This window comes from Schistocerca gregaria, chromosome 4, assembly GCF_023897955.1.
Source record: "Schistocerca gregaria isolate iqSchGreg1 chromosome 4, iqSchGreg1.2, whole genome shotgun sequence".
In the NCBI taxonomy this organism is placed as follows: domain Eukaryota; kingdom Metazoa; phylum Arthropoda; class Insecta; order Orthoptera; family Acrididae; genus Schistocerca; species Schistocerca gregaria.
The window spans coordinates 370,623,919-370,645,616 of record NC_064923.1 but is presented as its reverse complement, the minus strand read 5'-3'; positions in this window follow the sequence as shown (position 1 = coordinate 370,645,616).

Genomic DNA, 21,698 nt, shown 5'->3' with positions numbered 1-21,698 from the left:
CAGTAGTAGCATCAAGCACATCAGTACGTAGCACCAACATGTTAGTGTTCATCACAAACGCGGTTTTGCAGTCAGAGCAATGCTTACAAATGCGGAGTTGGCAGATGCCCATTTGACGTGTGGATTAGCACGGCGCAATAGCTGTGTATCGAGACAGATTTGCAGAACGAAGGTGTCCCGACAGGAAGACGTTCGAAGCAATTGATTGGAGTCTTAGGGAGCACGGAACATTCCAGCCTATGACTCGCGACTGGGGAAGACCTAGAACGATGAGGACACCTGCAATGGACGAGGCAATTCTTCGTGCAGTTGACGATAACACAATGTCAGCGTCAGAGAAGTTACTGCTGTACAAGGCAACGTTGGCCATGTCACTGTATGGAGAGTGCTACGGGAGAACCAGTTGTTTCCGTACCATGTACAGCGTGTGCAGGCACTATCAGCAGCTGATTGGCCTCCACGGGTACACTTCTGCGAATGGTTCACCCAACAATGTGTCAATCCTCATTTCACTGCAAATGTTCTCTTTATGGATGAGGCTTCATTCCAACGTGATCAAATTGTAAATTTTCACAATCAACGGGCGTGGGCTGACGAGAATCCGTACACAATTGTGCAATCACGTCGCCAACACAGATATTCTGTGAACGTTTGGGCAGGCATTGTTGGTGATGTCTTGATTGGGCCCCATGTTCTTCCACATATGCTCAATGGAGCACGTTATCATGATTTCATACGGGATACTCTACCTGTGCTGCTAGAACGTGTGCCTTTACAAGTACGACACAACATGTGGTTCATGCACGATGGACCTCCTGCACATTTCAGTCGAAGTGTTCGTACGTTTCTCAACAACAGATTCGGTGACCGATGGATTGGTAGAGGCGGACCAATTCAATGGCCTCCACGCTCTCCTAACCTCAACCCTCTTGACTTTCATTTATGGGGGCATTTGAAAGCTCTTGTCTACGCAACCCCAGTACCAAATGTAGAGTCTCTTCGTGCTCGTATTGTGGACGGCTGTGATACAATACAGGATGCCATTCTCCGGGGCTGCATCATCGCATGAAGGATTCCATGCGACAGAGGGTGGATGCATGTATCCTCGCGAACCGAAGACATTTTGAACATTTCCTGTAACAAAGTGTTTGATGTCACGCTGGTACGTTCTGTTGCTGTGTGTTTCCATTCTATGATTAACGTGATTTGAAGATAAGTAATAAAATGAGCTCTAACATGGAAAGTAAGCGTTTCCGGACACATGTCCACATAACATATTTTCTTTCTTTGTGTGTGAGGAATGTTTCCTTAAAGTTTGGCTGTACCTTTTTGTAACATCCTGTATAATAGGCTGAATAGTCTGCCACCGTCTTCGCCAACTCTGAGGACTCGGCAATGTCGCCTTGATGGTGGTTAACCTATTCACGCAACTTTTCCACAATATTTCTTATAAAATACTTGATATTCCATATATGAAATGTACCGAACAGTAATTAATGTGTACCCAGATATGTAGAATGCCCTTTTCATACAACAGGAAAATAAAAATGTTATATTACACTGCTCAAAAAAATATCGCTACAAAAAAATCTTAGCTCTCATTCGTCTTACCGTGCCAACACAGGATGTTCGGAGATTCCCGTCACAGATTTCTAGGACTTGTAGAGGAGAGTGAGTACATACTATATTGATCAGGAACCCATGTCCGTAGACGTACCGTTTCCGTTCTTCGTTGGTTTCAGTTCAGATGTTTAACTCATCCACTTCTTCAACTTTTGTAGTCCTGTCTTCCTGAGTTGGGTGTAATATTACGGTATGTTGATAATTTTTACTTATGGATCGTCTGACAGCAACTGAATAAAACACAATTTTAGTGCCATACGTGTTTCACCTCTGTTTCCTGCAAGGCATCATCAGTGGCAGGTTCCGTGGACAGTTTCTTACATATTACGCTCCTGTTGAATTTTTGGTGTTGTTCTTCTTTTTTTCCACATTCCACAGCACTATGAACTGAACGCTTGTTTCAATGCAATATGTAAGAAATTGTCCACGCAACCTGCCACTGATGATGCCTTGCTGAAAATAAATGCGAAACAAGTATGGCAGTAAAATTGTGTTTTATTCAGTTGCTGTCAGACGATTCATAAGTAAAAATTGTCAACATACCGTAATCGTTCACTTCTGGTTGAGGAACTGAATTACGCGTGACGCAGTGCAATTATCAGGCAACATTTCGAAAGGAAACATAACGAGACAACTATTTATCGCTTAAACACATTTGTTGCTGTTAACACTTGAACATTACATTGTTACATTGCCGACCGCTGTGGCCAAGCGGTTCTTGCCGCTTCAGTCCGGAACCGCTCTGCTACTGCAGTGGCAGATTCGAATCCTCCCTCGGACATGATTGTGTGTGATGTCCTTAGGTTAGTTAGCTTTAATTAGTTCTAAGTCTAGGGGACTGATGACCTCAGATGTTAAGTCCCCTAGTGCTCAGAGCAATTTGAACCATTTTTACACTATTCCAAAACAAACAAGAGCCCAGCATATTGCACGTACCAGCCAGTACTGGTGCATTACAACAGCGGCTCGGAATGGCGACCAACTTTGTTGCAGATATTGCACCTGCGAAGCGTGTTCTGATACACATTCTCTTCCTCACCTTACGCCTCTTCAGTTTCTAGTGAAGCGGCCAGAACTCATGCTAGCAGATCTTCCTCTGTCTCTACAAGAGTTCGTAAATTAATATTTGCATGCGACCCCCAAGAAGTAATACAAGTCATACTGTCTATCCTGTGGCGGCCGCCCCGATAACTGAGTGGTCAGCGTGACGGATTGCCGTCGTACGGGCCCGGGTTCGATTCCCGGCTGGGTCGGGGATTTTCTCCGTTCAGGGACAGGGTGTTGTGTTGCCTTGATCATCACTTCATCCTCACGCGGAGCGCAGGTCGTCCAATGTGGCGCCGAATGTAATAAGGTCTGCACTAAGGCGGCCGGACCTTCCCCGTAAGGGGCCTCCTGAACAATGATGCCAAACGCTCATTTCCATTATCCTATGGCGTACCGGGACAAGCAACTCCGAGACTTTTCTCTTTCAGTCAGCAGACGCGAACGCGTCAAACATCTGAACTGACACTGTCGTAGAACGGACACGGTGCGTATCCTATTCGAAATATTATGTACTCACTCCCCTCTACAAGTCATAGAAGTTTGTAACGGGAATTTCCGAACAACCTGTATAAGGGGCTGAATCGTCAGCCATGTTTCCCCCAGTCCTAAGCACGATTAACTCGGTAATGTTTACCTTGTGGGTGGTTAATCTATACACGCAACTTTTTACAATATTTCTTATAAAATATTTAATGTTGCACATGTGAAGGGTACCCAACAGTAATTAATGTGTTAGACCACGTTAGCCCACTGGACTCGCGTTCGGGACGACGACGGTTCAAACCCATTTCTGTCCATCCTGCTTTAGGTTTACCACGGTTTCCCTAAATCACGTAAGGCAAATGCCAGGATCAAGAAATGGTTCAAATAGCTCTGAGCACTATGGGACTTAACATCTTAGGTCATCAGTCCCCTAGAACTTAGAACTACTTAAACCTAACTAACCTAAGGACATCACACACATCCATGCCCGAGGCAGGATTCGAACCTGCGACCGTAGCAGTCGTGCGGTTCCGGACTGCAGTGTCTAGAACCACATGACCGCCGCGGCTGACTAAATGCCGGGATCGTTCCTTCAAAAGGGCACGGCCGCTTTCTTTCTCCATCCTTCCTTAATCTCCGTCTCTGTTGACCCTGTTGTCGACAGGATGTTAAACGCTAATGTATTCACAATATCCTTTTCATATAACAGAAAAGTTGAACTGTAGTATTTCACGGCTATATAAATGTAGGCTAGAAACTTGCGTGGTAGTTTGTAAATGTTAAACGTAATGAGTTAAGAACACCGTACCAATGTCTTCAAATACGGGTGTTATTCAGTAACATCCTGTCCTTATTTACAAATTTTTGCCCGTACATTGGCACTTCCAAAGTAGTGTTTATTTGTTAATCATAATTAGGTGTGTGAGTGTGTGTGTGTGTGTGTGTGTGTGTATGCGCGTGCGTGCGAGTGTGTACTGTGTATTAAACCGCGGACCTAGAAACGACGGAGAGGCTTCGTCCCGCCGTAGCTCTCAGTATATGATACACTCCTGGAAATGGAAAAAAGAACACAATGACACCGGTGTGTCAGACCCACCATACTTGCTCCGGACATTGCGAGAGGGCTGTACAAGCAATGATCACACGCACGGCACAGCGGACACACCAGGAACCGCGGTGTTGGCCGTCGAATGGCGCTAGCTGCGCAGCATTTGTGCACCGCCGCCGTCAGTGTCAGCCAGTTTGCCGTGGCATGAACCGCGGTGTTGGCCGTCGAATGGCGCTAGCTGTGCAGCATTTGTGCACCGCCGCCGTCAGTGTCAGCCAGTTTGCCGTGGCATACGGAGCTCCATCGCAGTCTTTAACACTGGTAGCATGCCGCGACAGCGTGCACGTGAACCGTATGTGCAGTTGACGGACTTTGAGCGAGGGCGTATAGTGGGCATGCGGGAGGCCGGTGGACGTACCGCCGAATTGCTCAACACGTGGGGCGTGAGGTCTCCACAGTACATCGATGTTGTCGCCAGTGGTCGGCGGAAGGTGCACGTGCCCGTCTACCTGGGACAGGACCGCAGCGACGCACGGATGCACGCCAAGACCGTAGGATCCTACGCTGTGCCGTAGGGGACCGCACCGCCACTTCCCAGCAAATTAGGGACACTGTTGCTCCTGGGGTATCGGCGAGGACCATTCGCAACCGTCTCCATGAAGCTGGGCTACGGTCCCGCACACCGTTAGGCCGTCTTCCGCTCACGCCCCAACATCGTGCAGCCCGCCTCCAGTGGTGTCGCGACAGGCGTGAATGGAGGGACGAATGGAGACGTGTCGTCTTCAGCGATGAGAGTCGCTTCTGCCTTGGTGCCAATGATGGTCGTATGCGTGTTTGGCGCCGTGCAGGTGAGCGCCACAATCAGGACTGCATACGACCGAGGCACACAGGGCCAACACCCAGCATCAATGTGTGGGGAGCGATCTCCTACACTGGCCGTACACCTCTGGTGATCGTCGAGGGGACACTGAATAGTGCACGGTACATCCAAACCGTCATCGAACCCATCGTTCTACCATTCCTAGACCGGCAAGGGAACTTGCTGTTCCAACAGGACAATGCACGTCCGCATGTATCCCGTGCCACCCAACGTGCTCTAGAAGGTGTAAGTCAACTACCCTGGCCAGCAAGATCTCCGGATCTGTCCCCCATTGAGCATGTTTGGGACTGGATGAAGCGTCGTCTCACGCGGTCTGCACGTCCAGCACGAACGCTGGTCCAACTGAGGCGCCAGGTGGAAATGGCATGGCAAGCCGTTCCACAGGACTACATCCAGAATCTCTACAATCGTCTCCATGGGAGAATAGCAGCCTGCATTGCTGCGAAAGGTGGATATACACTGTACTAGTGCCAACATTGTGCATGCTCTGTTGCCTGTGTCTATGTCCTGTGGTTCTGTCAGTGTGATCGTGTGATGTATCTGACTCCAGGAATGTGTCAATAAAGTTTCCCCTTCCTGGGACAATGAATTCACGGTGTTCTTATTTCAATTTCCAGGAGGGTATGTGGAGCTATGAAGATGGTATCTGTTCTTTCGGACATGTCCGAAAGAACAGATACCATCTTCATATAATTAAGGCTAACCGGCCATTGACCTTCTTCTGTGCGGGTGCGGGTGCACACGCATTGCACGAACTCTTACGGGAGTCGGTAAGATTGTCTGCCGTGAGTAATGAGTGTAATGGGCAGGGGCACTACGAATGTAGTGTGTGGACATTAAGTTGGGAATGTGGGTCTCACTGGTAAAGTGCAAGGGATAAATCCCTGCAGTCGCACTATCCTCTGTGCCATCCGTGGCTCAGATGGATAGAGCGCTGCCATGTAAGCTGGAGATCCCGGGTTCGACTCCTGCTCGGGGCACACACAACGCCTGTCGGCAGCTTAGGGTCTTGATTTAATTATCATTTCAGTAGCCCTCAGTGGTTCACAACCCCACAACAGGCCGCAGGGTCCACCCACCCCACCGCCGCCCCACACTGAAGCCAGGGTTATGGATCACAACTGGGTACTTTAAGAAATGCGGCATTTTTCTTTTACAGTAAGGGAAAGATATGTTTACATGTTGCAGTGAAACGAATTTTTATTAATAGTTTCGTCTACCACTTAACCAGTATTCATTCTGGGTACTTCATGAGAGGTTAGTGCAACTCAACGAAGAATCTCATGTTACTTTTGCAGCTTCCCTTGCAATGGCCAATCCGCTGTAAAAATATCTCCGCTATAAAAAATATCTTAACTATCACTCGTCCTACCGCATCTATATGAAAATGAGATTAAGTGGTGTTCAGTTTTTCTATGCCTGTTCACGATAACGACATATAAATATACCACAAAAAATGCTACTCTCCATTTTGTCAAATGCGAAAATATCTCAGGAATCCAAAAATTCTGAGACGAACTGCTTCAGTATAGTTTTCGGGTAGGGGAAGAAACACATCTGTATTCAGTTTTGTTTCATGTTTATAGCTACTTTCATTAACATACACTTACAGTGCACAGCTGAGCACCATGTCCTGCTCCCAACTGTCTCTGCGGTAGTTTATGGCCCATCTATTTCGTCTCTGAGCGTCACCTGCAAATCTACACATGCGGAAACCATTTTTTCAATGGTTACTGCAGTTCACAGCAGAGCAGCCACCCATATTTACAATGAATTCTTCAATACATTTAATTAGAAATCTCACTTGCATTGTGACTCATATGTGAAAAAGGGTAAGTACCCTATACTTTGGGTGAAACATGGCGGATAGTTGAACTCAGGTTATAGGAGTCTTAGGCCGCTTTAGCGTCACACAACATGGACTACGGCACTCGCATTTCTCTCTCTTCTGCAACACATGATAATGAGTGCAAAGAATGTGTCTTTTTTTTTGTCAAACGTTTAAGCGGAACTAAAAGAAGACTGCCTAGAAATCACACGAGGCATTTTTGCCCAAATTTTCATAGCCAAATGAAGCGTAGGAAATTGACCAACAGAGTATCAAACTAGGTCTAGCGTTCCAAATAAGTTGTACGAGAATTAAAAAATTGAGAAAAAGAACATTGAAATGTTTTGGAAATGGTTTGTCTAAAAGTAAGAAATAAAATAGAGTATGGAAACATTTGATGCGCGTTCAATGACGCCGAAATCATACAGAACTAATGAGATGCCGACTGAGAATTCTCTCGTACTGTTTAAAATTCTAAGTTAAGCTTTCAATTTTAAATTATCGACTTGCACCTTAGTTGCTGTATGTGAGTTCGAGCATCATTTAAAGATGTATGAAGTGTTTCTCTAATCTATATTATTTTTACTTTTAGACAAATCATTTCACAAAACTTTTGACGATTTTTATACAGGGTGATGCAAGCTGCTCTTACCGATCCTTTTTCTGCAACACTCACTACATCTGTATCAGGAAGGGTATCAAAACATTGAAAGCCACATAATCGATATAAGTTCCCTCTTAGAGTTTTTAGGAACTGTTAGCAAACGGAATTATGCTATAATAAATACAAGTGAGAACTGGCCATGAATTACATGGTATTTTTGGACCAAGACATACTTTATTTCTGCCATCTTTCTTTGTGTAATTAGCAGTGTAGTCATACAGATTTTGGATGTCTCTGTAAGTTTATTCCTTCTACGATATGTTTCGTAACTGTTTTAGAGTTATGCACCGGAAAGTTGTTGCTTCTGTGCTTCCAATATGATGTCTTCTGCAAATTTCGTTTTCGTTGTTTCTGATCGTTAAACACACTTTATAAAGCAACGTTTCTGAACCATTTATCAAAGATTAAATACTTTTAATGGAATTTACTTATAGAGACATCCAAAACTTGTGTGACTACACCTCTAATTACACAAAGAAAGATTCGGACACTTGGGCACGTATGGCGGAGGTAAAATATATCTCGATCCAAAAATACCGTCTAACTCATGGCCAATCCTCACTTGTATTTTTTACAGTATTATTCCGTTTGTCAACAGTCGCTCTAAGAGGAAGAAAGTATATCGATTACATGACTGTTACCTGTCTGGATCCCGTCCTGATACATATGTATTGCAGGTTGCATCAAACGAATCGGTAGGGGCAGTTGAATATTAATGTGTGTGAAATCTTATGGGACTTAACTGATATCATCAGTCCCTAAGCTTACACACTATTTAACCTAAATTATCCTAAGGACAAATACACATACCCATGTCCGAGGGAGGACTCGAACCTCCGCCGGTACCAGCCGCACAGTCCATGACTGCAGCGCCCAAGACCGCTCGGCTAATCACGCGCGGCAGGGACAGCTGAAGCACCCCATATATTTATAAATTGTTTCCAAGTATATCTGTGTACCTGGCCATGACTCGACCTGTTGAGACGGCAGAAGTTAAGGCGCGGGCTAATGTAAAGCTGTGTAGAAGGGTCGTGAGTCATGCTTGGATAGCTTTTATTTCTTTTTCTTCTTTTCATTTTCTTCATTATTTTGAATAAAGGGGAATCACCTAGCGATTCAAAAAGAAAGAACAGATCTCAGTTGCTCATAGCAGACAAACTGTGAATGATAGAAACACATTTCGCTTTTCACTGGATAGAGGAAGGTTCAAAGCTATAAATTCGAACAGACACTGTGCCATACACTCAACATGAGCACCATGCGTTGCTCGAGGAACATCCAAACGATAGCCGATTTCATTCTACATATGAAACAACAGGTCCCTGGTTATTGAATCGACAGCTTCTGCAAATACGATTCCTCAGCTTTTGAAGAGTAGATACCATAGGTGGGACAAAGACTCTACCTTATATGTGCCCTTCAGAAAAAAAATATGGCAAGGTGCGAGTTCAGCTGACCTTGGAGGTCAAAGACAAAGAACAAGATCTTGTTGTTCACCTCTTCCAATCCAACGTTGTGGGATGGTGGTGTTAAGGTAACGCCGCACCTCAAGGTGAAAGTGAGGTGGAGTGCTGTCATAGATAATACCGAAACCATTGGAATCTTCGTGAAGTTGAGGAAACAGCCAATTTTGCAGCATGCCAGGAACGATATTCTTGTCAAGTTTCCTCCTCAAGAAAGAAAGGTCCGTAAGCTTTGTTAACTCAAACGGCGCAAAATACAATTGAAATAAGAACACCGTGAATTCATTGTCCCAGGAAGGGGAAGCTTTATTGACACATTCCTGGAGTCAGATACATCACATGATCACACTGACAGAACCACAGGCACATAGACACAGGCAACAGAGCATGCACAATGTTGGCACTAGTACAGTGTATATCCACCTTTCGCAGCAATGCAGGCTGCTATTCTCCCATGGAGACGATCGTAGAGACGCTGGATGTAGTCCTTTGGAACGGCTTGCCACGCCATTTCCACCTGGCGCCTCAGTTGGACCAGCGTTCGTGCTGGACGTGCAGACCGCGTTAGACGACGCTTCATCCAGTCCCAAACATGCTCAATGGGGGACAGATCCGGAGATCTTGCTGGCCAGGGTAGTTGACTTACACCTTCTAGAGCACGTTGGGTGGCACGGGATACATGCGGACGTGCATTGTCCTGTTGGAACAGCAAGTTCCCTTGCCGGTCTAGGAATGGTAGAACGATGGATTCGATGACGGTTTGGATGTACCGTGCACTATTCAGTGTCCCCTCGACGATCACCAGAGGTGTATGGCCAGTGTAGGAGATCGCTCCCCACACCATGATGCCGGGTGTTGGCCCTGTGTGCCTCGGTCGTATGCAGTCCTGATTGTGGCGCTCACCTGCACGGCGCCAAACACGCATACGACCATCATTGGCACCAAGGCAGAAGCGACTCTCATCGCTGAAGACGACATGTCTCCATTCGTCCCTCCATTCACGCCTGTCGCGACACCACTGGAGGCGGGCTGCACGATGTTGGGGCGTGAGCGGAAGACGGCCTAACGGTGTGCGGGACCGTAGCCCAGCTTCATGGAGACGGTTGCGAATGGTCCTCGCCGATACCCCAGGAGCAACAGTGTCCCTAATTTGCTGGGAAGTGGCGGTGCGGTCCCCTACGGCACTGCGTAGGATCCTACGGTCTTGGCGTGCATCCGTGCGTCGCTGCGGTCCTGTCCCAGGTCGACGGGCACGTGCACCTTCCGCCGACCACTGGCGACAACATCGATGTACTGTGGAGACCTCACGCCCCACGTGTTGATCAACTCGGCGGTACGTCCACCGGCCTCCCGCATGCCCACTATACGCCCTCGCTCAAAGTCCGTCAACTGCACATACGGTTCACGTCCACGCTGTCGCGGCATGCTACCAGCGTTAAAAGACTGCGATGGAGCTCTGTATGCCACGGCAAACTGGCTGACACTGACGGCGGCGGCGCACAAATGCTGCGCAGCTAGCGCCATTCGACGGCCAACACCGCGGTTCCTGGTGTGTCCGCTGTGCCGTGCGTGTGATCATTGCTTGTACAGCCCCTTCGCAGTGTCCGGAGCAAGTATGGTGGGTCTGACACACCAGTGTCAATGTGTTCTTTTTTCCATTTCCAGGAGTGTACATTCAGTTTCCGTGAGTCTCTTTCATCTTCGACGATGACGCCAGGATACGTGACCTGAAAATTCTTGCATTTGGAGGTTTACTTTAGCCGGTAGATAAAACGCTGATTCATCCGAAAAGATGAGTCTTTCCGAAGAAATATCTTCTGTCATATCCCAGAGAACTGAAAACAGAATTCGCATCTTCTGTTACGGTTGCGAGGACGCAATTGCTGTAGTAACTGCAACTTGCAAGGCTTCATATGCAGGAGTCGTTAAAGAATACGCTGCACCGCTGTCTGACGAAGGTGAAGCTCCTGATCTGCCCGTCTCAGGAATTCCGGGGAGTCCTTGTCGATGCATTTCGGATACGCTCGATGTCTTCATCAGATTTGCGTGGTCGACCAGTGATGTTCCTTTTGCATATGCAATCAACTTTCAAGAACATTCTTGTTCAGAGGTGCCTCCATTGTGAACCGACAGCGGAATGCTGGTTACACTTGAACAATGGATTGAGGTCATCCAAATTCCAACACACACAACTACTTCTCTTGTGGTGTAGTTGTCAAGTTGCGACAAAAAACAGCGCAGCTGTGTCAAAACTTTGAACCTTCCCCTATCCAGTGACATGTGCACTGTGTTTCTATCTTTCATAGTTTGTTTATTATAAACAACTGAAATCTTTTCTTTCTTTTTGAATCATGCGGTATTCGTTTGGCCCAAGAACAAAAAAGACCTTCAACACAAGGATGAAAGAAAGATTCTTCTTAAGGAATCCTTCTTGAGGAGATCAGACCTCGCCGCTGGCGCAGAAGAGGGCGATACTGGCGAGAGAAACACAGGAATGAAGGATAAAATGGAGGGACTAAATAAAAAATTTAAAGTTTCGAGATCTGTTCCAGTACACAAATTTTGAGAGGTGACACGAAACTCCCTCACTTTAACAACACTATCAGTCAGATGAATATTCATATTTTCGGTCATGATCTCGGTGTTTCCCAACACTCCACTTAGTATGTGTGGTTTGTGACTTTTTTTTACACGAGGAAACTGTGGGCAGAATGTTCATATAACTGCATGTGTAGCCTGTAGAGAACTTGTATCCGAGGGGCCGTAGTGGAGTTGGCGCAGAACAGGGAGAGATATGGTTTACAGACCATAAATTCTGAGTCTAGCGACCTGGCTGTGCGAGTGATTCTGGGAAGCAGTGCTCTATGGATTGTACCTGCAGAGGGACTTTAGTCCGTGGCTCTCCCCTCTTTCCTCTCACAGTTGCATCAGGAGGGCACCGATTCACAAAACATTTTACCTGGACCAGGCAACAGTCCATGGCAAAGGTGGCCAGTTGGCGGAAAGTGGACGGAGGAAGCCACTTAAGACAGACTGCTGTAATCTGAACTTTTGTGCAAATGGTGGGGTGTCATACAGCGCTGAGCATTCTCGTGTTAGAAGCTAGGACGATATGCACAAAGCAGCTGTGATTAGTGGAGACAAGACTAAGTCCCCTAACGCCAGGAAGTCGTCAGGTTCTTTTAGCGAGCGACAAAAACATGTATTTCACAAGCACGACTGTCTGGAAAGCTTAACAGCCTTCTTTCAAAAACTGGAAATGGTCGGCCTGGAAAGATTAGCTCTCTCCATAAATGAGGGACTGTGGTCGCGTTTACATAGAAGTTTTTTTCACGAAACATGGCCATGCTTACCGTGAAAACAATGCCTATCTAGGCTAAAACCTTTTGAATCGCTGATTGGCTCCTCTCAGGAAATGCAAAGCAGAGGCTTGCTCCCCCAGCGTGGGAACCGCGCTGGTGTGTCTGGATTGGCTACTACGCCAACAGAATAGTCAAGGAGGGGGATTCATTGAGTAGAGTATAGTTCTACTGTTTTGTACACTGTGGAGGCGATATCGTTTCTGCTCATTTGGCTCCCGTACCGAGGCTTGGTGAAAAGTGGTGGTGATTTTTTGAGGTCTTCACCTTTCTGGTCCTCTCCGGGTAGAGAACTTCAGGTCCTTCCCTAGTAAGTGAGAGTTGTGATCTAAAACTTGTGGTGGACTAAGATCCAGTGGCAGTTTCCAACTGTAGCGACAGAGGAACTGCATATCATCTCGGACATATCACGTGTCGCGAGGATGAACTTGCTCGTCCTGAATAGGCCGTCTGACGTTGACACTCCAGCACGCACCATCGTGCTATGAGTTAAATTGGTTTGGCCAGACCAGCGAACAGGTGGACCTCACACTGAAATCTGCCAGGATTTCAGGGCTCTGATAGGGAAGTTTCTCATATTCTAGTAATCAGAACGCCACTCAGTGTAGTTAACAAATTTTCGTGGACATATCAGAACATTACAGCTGCTGTAGGGCGCCGCTCCTCGCCCACAGCGCGCCGTTTTCTGCTGTCCCCTGAACCAAGGTGAAAAGGTCAAGTATTGCTGCACCAGCGTAGTGTTGTTAACTTATATTCACAGCTGTCTGTTCTCCAGTGATCCATAGTTTGTGGTGTTCTTGGTTGTAGTTGATTCCACTTGAATAGATTTGGGCCTCACAGTGGATTCATGTAAACAAACGTCAGATAGCATTGTAAGCATTAGACGTGGACCAACACTTGAAAACTTTTAAAAATAATAGTAATAATAATAATAAGGCTAACCAGAGAGAAAGATGCTTACTTTTCCGTTTAATCCTGTTCTGCATGGCTGTGCTGGAGTGCGACTGCTGTTGGTGCTTCATAGTTCTTCTTCTTCTGCTGCTGCTGCTGCTGCTGACTGACTGACTGGACAACACTGAGGTCCCAAAGCTACTGAGCCTCGCCTATATCTCCTACAATGACGTCGCCAGATACTACCATCCTACTGGGTGAAGACGAGCATGTGACTGAATTAAGGTTCCTATTGGTTCCTGCCATTTCCCCCACCCCATCTTGGATTATGTCACAGAATGTACAATAGCTCTCTCTGGTGGTGGTACTGTGTACTAGAGCCGGATCTTGTGGCAAACACCCTGTTTGCCGCCATCTTGGATAACGGTACTTGCGTCATCAGATGTCGTCATGGCCGCCATCTTCAAGGTGGCGGCGAGAGAGGGACGTGAGTTGTGTCTTGGCACGATTTGCCATCTCCTGGTGCTCTGGCGAAATCGGCGTCATAGAACATTCTGGGAGAATGGTGAAACATAATTCCTGAGTCTGTCGCCGCCACGCCGCAACCTCTCTTCCGGGACCAATCAACGCCTTGCGGAGAGCAGGCTTTGCACAGAGCACCCACCATGACAGGGCAGACTCACAGGCATCACGGAGTCGATGCAAGCTGCCCATTTGGTCTCGATGAGCTGCCGGCATTCGGGTGAAGTATGGTGGATCGTGTTCAGTTTCCATGGTCCACGGCCGTGCCACACTCTTTGATGGCAGAGATTGATGGCACAGATATATGCGTCATCGTCAGAGAATGCAGTGGGCCAGACTTTAGTAGCCTGCACCCCACTGACAATATCGGAGGAGATGGAAAGACTATCAGGTCGGCTGAATGAATGACTAGTGAAATGTGTAAACCCCAGACGATCGCCATGAACATGCTCCCAAGAATCTGCTGGGCTGAGGTGCTGGAGAATTGTCGCTAGCGCCGCGCACGGAGAGTGACGTGATAGTTGGTCTTTTGAGTGCCTGGGTGCCTTTGAAATCACCTCCCGCGATCAGTGCATCCTGCCGACCCAGAAAGAGAGGCGTAACTGTCTCTGAGAAGAAGGTGGAACGTTCAGGGCGGCGACCCGAACCAGATGGCGCACAGACATTGACGATCCTGACGCCACTAAACATGAGCACCATATCTCTGGCATCAGGATGATGGGTAACTGCATCAGCGAGGATACCATCACGTAAGAAGATCGCCACCCCACTACCAGTGGTGGAAGCATGAGGTACATGTGCAGTAATACCATGGGGAGCACAGAAATTTGCAACATGCACCTCCTGAAGGAGAGCTACGTCAACGTCCGCGGCATACAGCATGTCATGGAGTAAAGCCAGGTTTTGGCGTACACGAATGGTGTTGACATTGACCGTGGCTATGCGGTAAGTATGGAAAGCTGCCAGTGCCAGGAGGACAGTCGATTCAAACACGGGGGAAGCACAGGGAAGGCCCTGTTACGCCCCAGCGTAAGGGCACATCATTATGACGGGGAGGGAGCCGACCCCGCCAAGAGGAGTCCATCGCTCTGTACACCTCCAGAATGTCTATCCACCGCATCGACGTCATCCGTCCAGGAGACAGACGTGTTACCGGGCCGGTTCAGTGGAACAGTATCAGAGGTGCGCCCACAGGTAGCGTCAGACAAAGAAAGAGAGGCTACCGCATCAGAAGCAGGCGGGATAACGTCGATGTCCGGAGGTGGACGCTGAATAGAGATGCAGGCAGGGAAGGACGTCGCGTCCTCAGATGGCAGGGCATCAGAGGACAGCGCATCATCAGTAGCAGGATCGTCATCCTGTGCAGACATCCGATGGACGCAGTCATCTGAAGGGGTACGGAGTTGTCTCTTCCGTTTCCTCGGCGACAGGCAGCTATCGTCCAACATCTGGCCAGATGGCAGAAAGGCAGAGGTCGGTACAGCTCAATTATCTGTCGGGACAGACAGATTGTGCCTGCTGACGGTCATCGTTCATGTGTACTGCCTCCGGCAGGGGTCTCTGAGAGACAGGCGATACGTCCACCACGTCGTCGAGAGGAGCCGACACGGCTACCGACTCATTCAGATGGGACGTAGCAGGCGGCAACGTCGCAGACGCATAAGACAGAGGTCACACAGTGAGTGCCGCAGGAGAAGCGATGTCTCCGATCGGCGTCTGAACCAGTCTACGTCGGAGGCATTCAGAAAGGATATGGTCTTCCTGGCCACAACCTGAACAAGTGCGTTGCTGGCCAACACACATGACGACAACCCTGCAGCCGGCAATAAACAAGTAGGAAGCCACGTGTTTTGATAGTTAAATTTTTATCTGACGGACACCATTGAGGACACGGTGCGTTTCGAACGTCTTCCATGTTCCAGCCACTTGGATGACGACGTTGCTGTACGATTTAAAAGCGGCCACCACAGCGTTCGACCGTACTTCAAACTGGAGTTCAAAAACCCGCAACGTTCGGAGGCCAAAACCAGCGTGATCAACCACTACAGTCCCCGTATGTCCGTCAGATTATAGGAACTTGAGATCGTTAGCGGGTGCAAACAACGTCGACGCACAGCTCATCATTCGCGAGGTTTATTTACACAGTAGTACTAAGGATTGAAAAATGTATTCCGAAAACGTCTTGTGGTGGGAGACGTATTTTATCCCGTATAAGAAATGGTTCAAATGGCTCTGAGCACTATGGGACTTAACATCTACGGTCATCAGTACCTTAGAACTTAGAACTACTTAAACCAAACTAACCTAAGGGCATCACACAACACCCAGTCATCACGAGGCAGAGAAAATCCCTGACCCCGCCGGGAATCGAACCCGGGTATCCCGTATAAAACGTTCAACTTCATACGCCTTCGGTCGTTCGTGATCTAATGGAAAAGTTAATTTAGTTGTGGCTTGGCGGTAAGAAAACGCCAAGATGGTCAATGCAATCAAATCTGAAACAAGCCGCTACGCGGAAGTAAACTAACGCGCGCTCTCTCGCAAGCGTCACAACAGGCGAGACGCAAGCAAGGCGTGTGCGCCTCGCCACAGCCAAAGGCCGACTATCGCTTGACCACCATGAACGCTAACATCCGGCACCTATGCATAGATACATCAGTTACATACTAGTAAAACTTCTGTTTTGGTTTTCTCGTAATTGCCGGAGTAGTGCACCTCACTACTTCCACATTATATTGTTTTAGTGGCCTACTAAAGGTGTACAAAGTTTGAAATACATACGTGATCCCAAGATCGTAGCCTCTCCTTGTAAGTACACCAGTATCAAAAATTAAAGCAGCAAACCGCGATTTCCCCATCCTGTGTCTCATTCACGGTATAATGATACAAACTGTCAACTGGTGTCCGAACGATCGTGTTCTGCACGGGAATTGGCATTCTGGTCAACGGACAACCACGCCAACGATGACGTCAGCGCAAACTATCAAAGGGGATAGTATTTGCTGGGTAGTCCCACATCCACAATCGCTGTGTACACAGTCACAGTCGTTGCAGTATGGCACAGGGAACACACTTACCAGACTCTCTGCGATGGAGGGCCATAGGAAGAATGGAAGCAGGACAGTCACAGATGGCTTAATGTGAATCGTTCTGTTGTTTCTCAGATTTGGCGACAGTTTGCAGAGACCGAAACTGTATCCCGAAGACCAGGACAGGGCTAACCACATGTGATACCATAAAGAGAGGACAGTTATTTTGCTGTAAGGGCACGACCGTACCGCCTTAGTACTGCGTGGCGACCCGCATCTGTCGCAGTATCCACTGGACGTGTTGCATCGAGGCAAACGATGTACAGAAGGCTTCATCAGAGCGGCCTTTGTTGTCGGAGAGCTGCTGTAAGTGTATCTCCGACTCGTATTCACAGAAGGGGAGGTGTCAGCATGCCACCTGGACCGTCGAACAGTGGGCCAATGTTCTTTTCTCAGGTGAGTCTCGATTAGGTCTGGAGAGTGATTCTCCACGAATTCGCATCTGAAGGGAACCAGGAACACGATTTAGGGACCCAAATATTGTCGAAAGAGACCGACATCGAGGAGCATGTCTAATGGTATGGGCAGGGATTATGTTGACCACTCGAGCACCTGTTCATAAAATTGCACGCGTGAATCGACATGGTTTAATCACTGTCAGGTTTCGTGACGAGATCTTGGGACCTCATGTGCGGTTGTTGCGAGCTGCTGTGGATCCAGACTTTGTAATGATGGACGATAACGCTCGACTTCATTTAGCACGGGTGGGTGATGTTTTCTTGGAAACGGGAGAGACTGCACACATGACGTGGCCTGCTCGCTCTCCCGATTTGAATCCCATAGGGGACGTCTGGGATGCTCTAGGTTGTTTCACGTCGACTTCCACCAACCACTCTCCAAGACTTCCAAGCAGCTCTGCAGGTAAAATGGGCGTTACTGTCACAACATGAGACTGATGACATCATTCTGAGCCTGCCCCGTTGTTAGGTCTATATTACTGCCAAAAGTAGTCACACCCCATACTGAGCACATTAACCAATTGGAATGTTGCGCAAATCCATTAAGTTGTAAAAAACGAATAACATACTTTTCTACCGTTATGCATGTTGCAGTTGTTTATGTTCTGTATTATTTACATTGTTTCTACTTTTCTATCAGCTCTTTATACTGGTTTTTGGCAAAATAAACGCATCCTTGCAAAATTTCCGTTTGTTGCTTTCATTTTGGACACCAGCGTATTCCAGTGCATGTTGTAATTCCACATCTACACCTACATCTACATTTATACTCCGCAAGCCACCCAAAGGTGTGTGGCGGAGGGCACTTTACGTGCCACTGTCATTACCTCCCTTTTCTGTTCCAGTCTCGTAAGGTTCGCGGGAAGAACGACTGCCGGAAAGCCTCCGTGCGCACTCGAATCTCTCTAATTTTACATTCGTGATCTCCACGGGAGGTATAAGTAGGGGGAAGCAATATATTCGATACCCCTTCCAAAAACGCTCACTCTCGAAACCTGAACAGCAAGCTACACCGCGATGCAGAGCGCCTGTCTTGCAGAGTCTGCTACCTGAGTTTGCTAAACATCTCCGTAAAGCTATCACGCTTACCAGATAACTCTGTGACGAAACGCGCCGCTCTTCTTTAGATGTTCTCTATCTCCTTCGTCAACCCGATCTGGTACGGATCCCACACTGATGAGCAATACTCCAGTGTAGGTCGAACGAGTGTTTTGTAAGCCACCTCCTTTGTTGATGGACTACATTTTCTAAGGACTCTCCCAATGAACCTCAACCTGGTACCCGCCTTACCAACAATTAATTTTATATGATCATTCCACTTCAGATCGTTCCGCACGCATACTCCCAGATTTTTTACAGAAGTAACTGCTACCAGTGTTTGTTCTGCTATCATATAATTAAAAGGTTTGCAAAAGTAGAGTTAACACGACACTTACTCTTTTCGACATCGCCGTGTGCAACGTCTTCACACAGGTGATGAAGTTAATTCCAGAGTTATTCAATTTACATCGTAATGAAATTGCTTTCACTCGAACGAGATGATCAACTCGAAATCGACTGAAAATGATTTAAAGCAATAAAATTAGATGAGCCGTAGAAAAATAATAAGACAATACAGAATGTTTCATAACTGACATCCAGAATTTGGAGCACTGTGGAAACAAAAAAACTATGCAAAGTGCTCTGATCTAAAAGAGGAACATGTTAAAAAATTTGTGTAGGTTTGTCCTGAAAACAGTTATTTTGTGCCAGAGGGGGAAATATATTTCAATGTAACCCGCGGCCGTGCGTGAGTATAGTGTACAATGTTTTTGACTCTAAATGATGAAGAAGCAAACAAATCGTTCGTCTACGAAAATTAAAACAAGACTTACACTGATTACATTATGTGCTGTGATGGACACGGCACCCTTCCAGTTTTGCTGACGAGTTTGAATTTTCTTTTAAATTCTTTATTCAACAACAATAATTTGAATACATAATTAACCCACCACCTTATATATCAGTGGGTCGTAAATACTTACAACACAACGCCCTTTCTTAGCAGCACTTTACTATTATTGATGTGTTAGATTCTCTAGTTTCTACAGGAGATGAGCTACTCTACGGTTTACTAAGCTAACTATGCTACCAAGCTACACTGCTGCAGGGTCAGAGGTGTGCCAGTGGTTCTACAAACCTACTTTATCTGGCCACGCCCACCGAGCTAACACCAGTGGGCGTGCCCCTGGCACACGGCTGGTCTTAACTTGAAATCGCTGCAGGTACTACAAGAGATTTGCAAGAAGACTACATCCTACTTAAAAAACTAACTACTGCTGGTCATCGTCGGTGTGCTTTTGTCGAATCTCGGTGAGTTTCGCATCTTCCCCCTGTTCCAGGACGCGGCGGCTTCCGACCGTCACACCGATCAGCCAGTCCGCGCCCCGGAGAAATGAGATAGGTGCGAGGAATATCATTCTATGTTCTACCAATCACTAGTTCTCCCTTGGGCTCTAGATCTTCGCAGCTGCAGCCGCCTACCAACAGGAGGAGGTCGTCCGCGTAGGCTATCGCCTCTAGCACGTCTGCACTGCTCTCAAGGCGGTCCAGGAGAGGCTCCCTGTTTATATCCCAAAAGAGTGACTGCAGGTCCAAGCCCTGTGGACACCCCTTCGTGATCTTTTTGGCAACACTCCCGCTAGGGGAACGATGGCCAGATCTCCGTTTCCACATACAATAGCTCCTAAGACAGCCATACTTCTTTTGGGTCTTTGTCATGGCCTTTCTTAATGATGACTACATTGGCCTGTTTCCAGATGGAGGGAAACATCCTTCGGCGCAGTGCCTCATTATATATTCCTGCTAGAGGTGTTACCAGCTGAGGAGCGAAATATTGCACCACCTCCACTACATTGCTCTCTGGTCCTGGGGCCTTGTCTCTTCTTAAAGGTTTTGTATGAGTCGCTATTTCTTCCTCAGAGAACGGATACATCATGGTGTCATTCATGTATTCTCTCTGATTTGCCTGCCTAATTAGGCATTACTCTTCTGCATCCTATTGTTCGTTATCATCAGGGAGCAGGGATCGGAGGAGTACCTCAGCAGTTTCCTGCCAAGATCATGTCATCCGGTTCCCATCCCTGACGGTGGACAGCACCATGGGCGACCGGATTTTTTTCTCTTATTGTCTTTTAAGGAACGCCCCAGGGATCGATAGCCAATTGGCCTTTCCCAGCTTTTTAGCCTTACTGTTCTCAGCTCCTTCTGGAGTGCTTCTTAGCTTCTCTGTATATCTGCAACCATCGCTGTTTCTCCTTCCAAATGACACTCCGCCAGTAGTAATTCCTCGCCCTCCTGACAGACTGACGCATCTACCCTAGATCTGCAGACCATGGTAACGGAGAGGCCACTACGGCTCTCCTCCTGGTTGGTACAGCTGCCCTCACTGCCCTAGTGAGTGCCCTCACCAGTTCTTCGGCGTATCTGTCTACATCTTCGTCCCATGTCAGGGCATCAAACTCTCTTGAAAGGCGTTCCCAGTCCGTTCTCTTATAATTAAGCTGGACTTCCCACCCTATCTCCCAGTGGCACTCCCTGTCAGAGAGCGTGAAAGCGATTAAGTTATGGTCGCTTGTGATGACCCTGTCTCTAACCATCCTATTTCGGACATTGCCAGTAATATTTGGTGTTATCAACGATATATCAATCTTGGTGCGCTCCCCCAGTGTAGGTGAGTGGCCCTGGACACTCTTTCTCCCGCAAGCAGGCGAAGAGTGAAGGCCACGACAGGTTGTCAAAGGCCCCACTGATGTTAACTATTATACCAACTATGTACATATGTGGGGACAATCCACATACCTCGGCAGCCAGCGCAATTGCGTCAGACGCAGATCGCCCCAGCCGAAAGCCGAATTGTTTCCGTTTTCCCGCCTCTTTCATTCCAAGTGATAGGGGGGATTTAGCATTCATATCTGCCACCACAACAATTTTGCGCGCTCTCAGCGCCGTGGTTACCTGTACTAGTTGGTCTAGGTATACATCTGTATCGATTCCGTACTGGAAGTATGTGTTAACCAGGTATGTGATCTCTACTGGCGACTGGGGCTCTACAACATTGCAGTGATCATCTGACAAGTGTATAGCACTGTGATTCTTAACGCTCTGTTTACCACTATGATGGTGGCCTTCGGGTCATCCCCAAGGTTTACCACTTGCCAGTTTACAGCAGAAAATGCTATCTTCTGTGCAAGAGAGTATGGCTCCTGAAGACATAGCACATCAAGGCTCATGTCCTCCACCACCCTACGTAGCTCCTGCATGATCAATCTACTATTATGTGTGTTTAGCGGTCCTATCTGAAT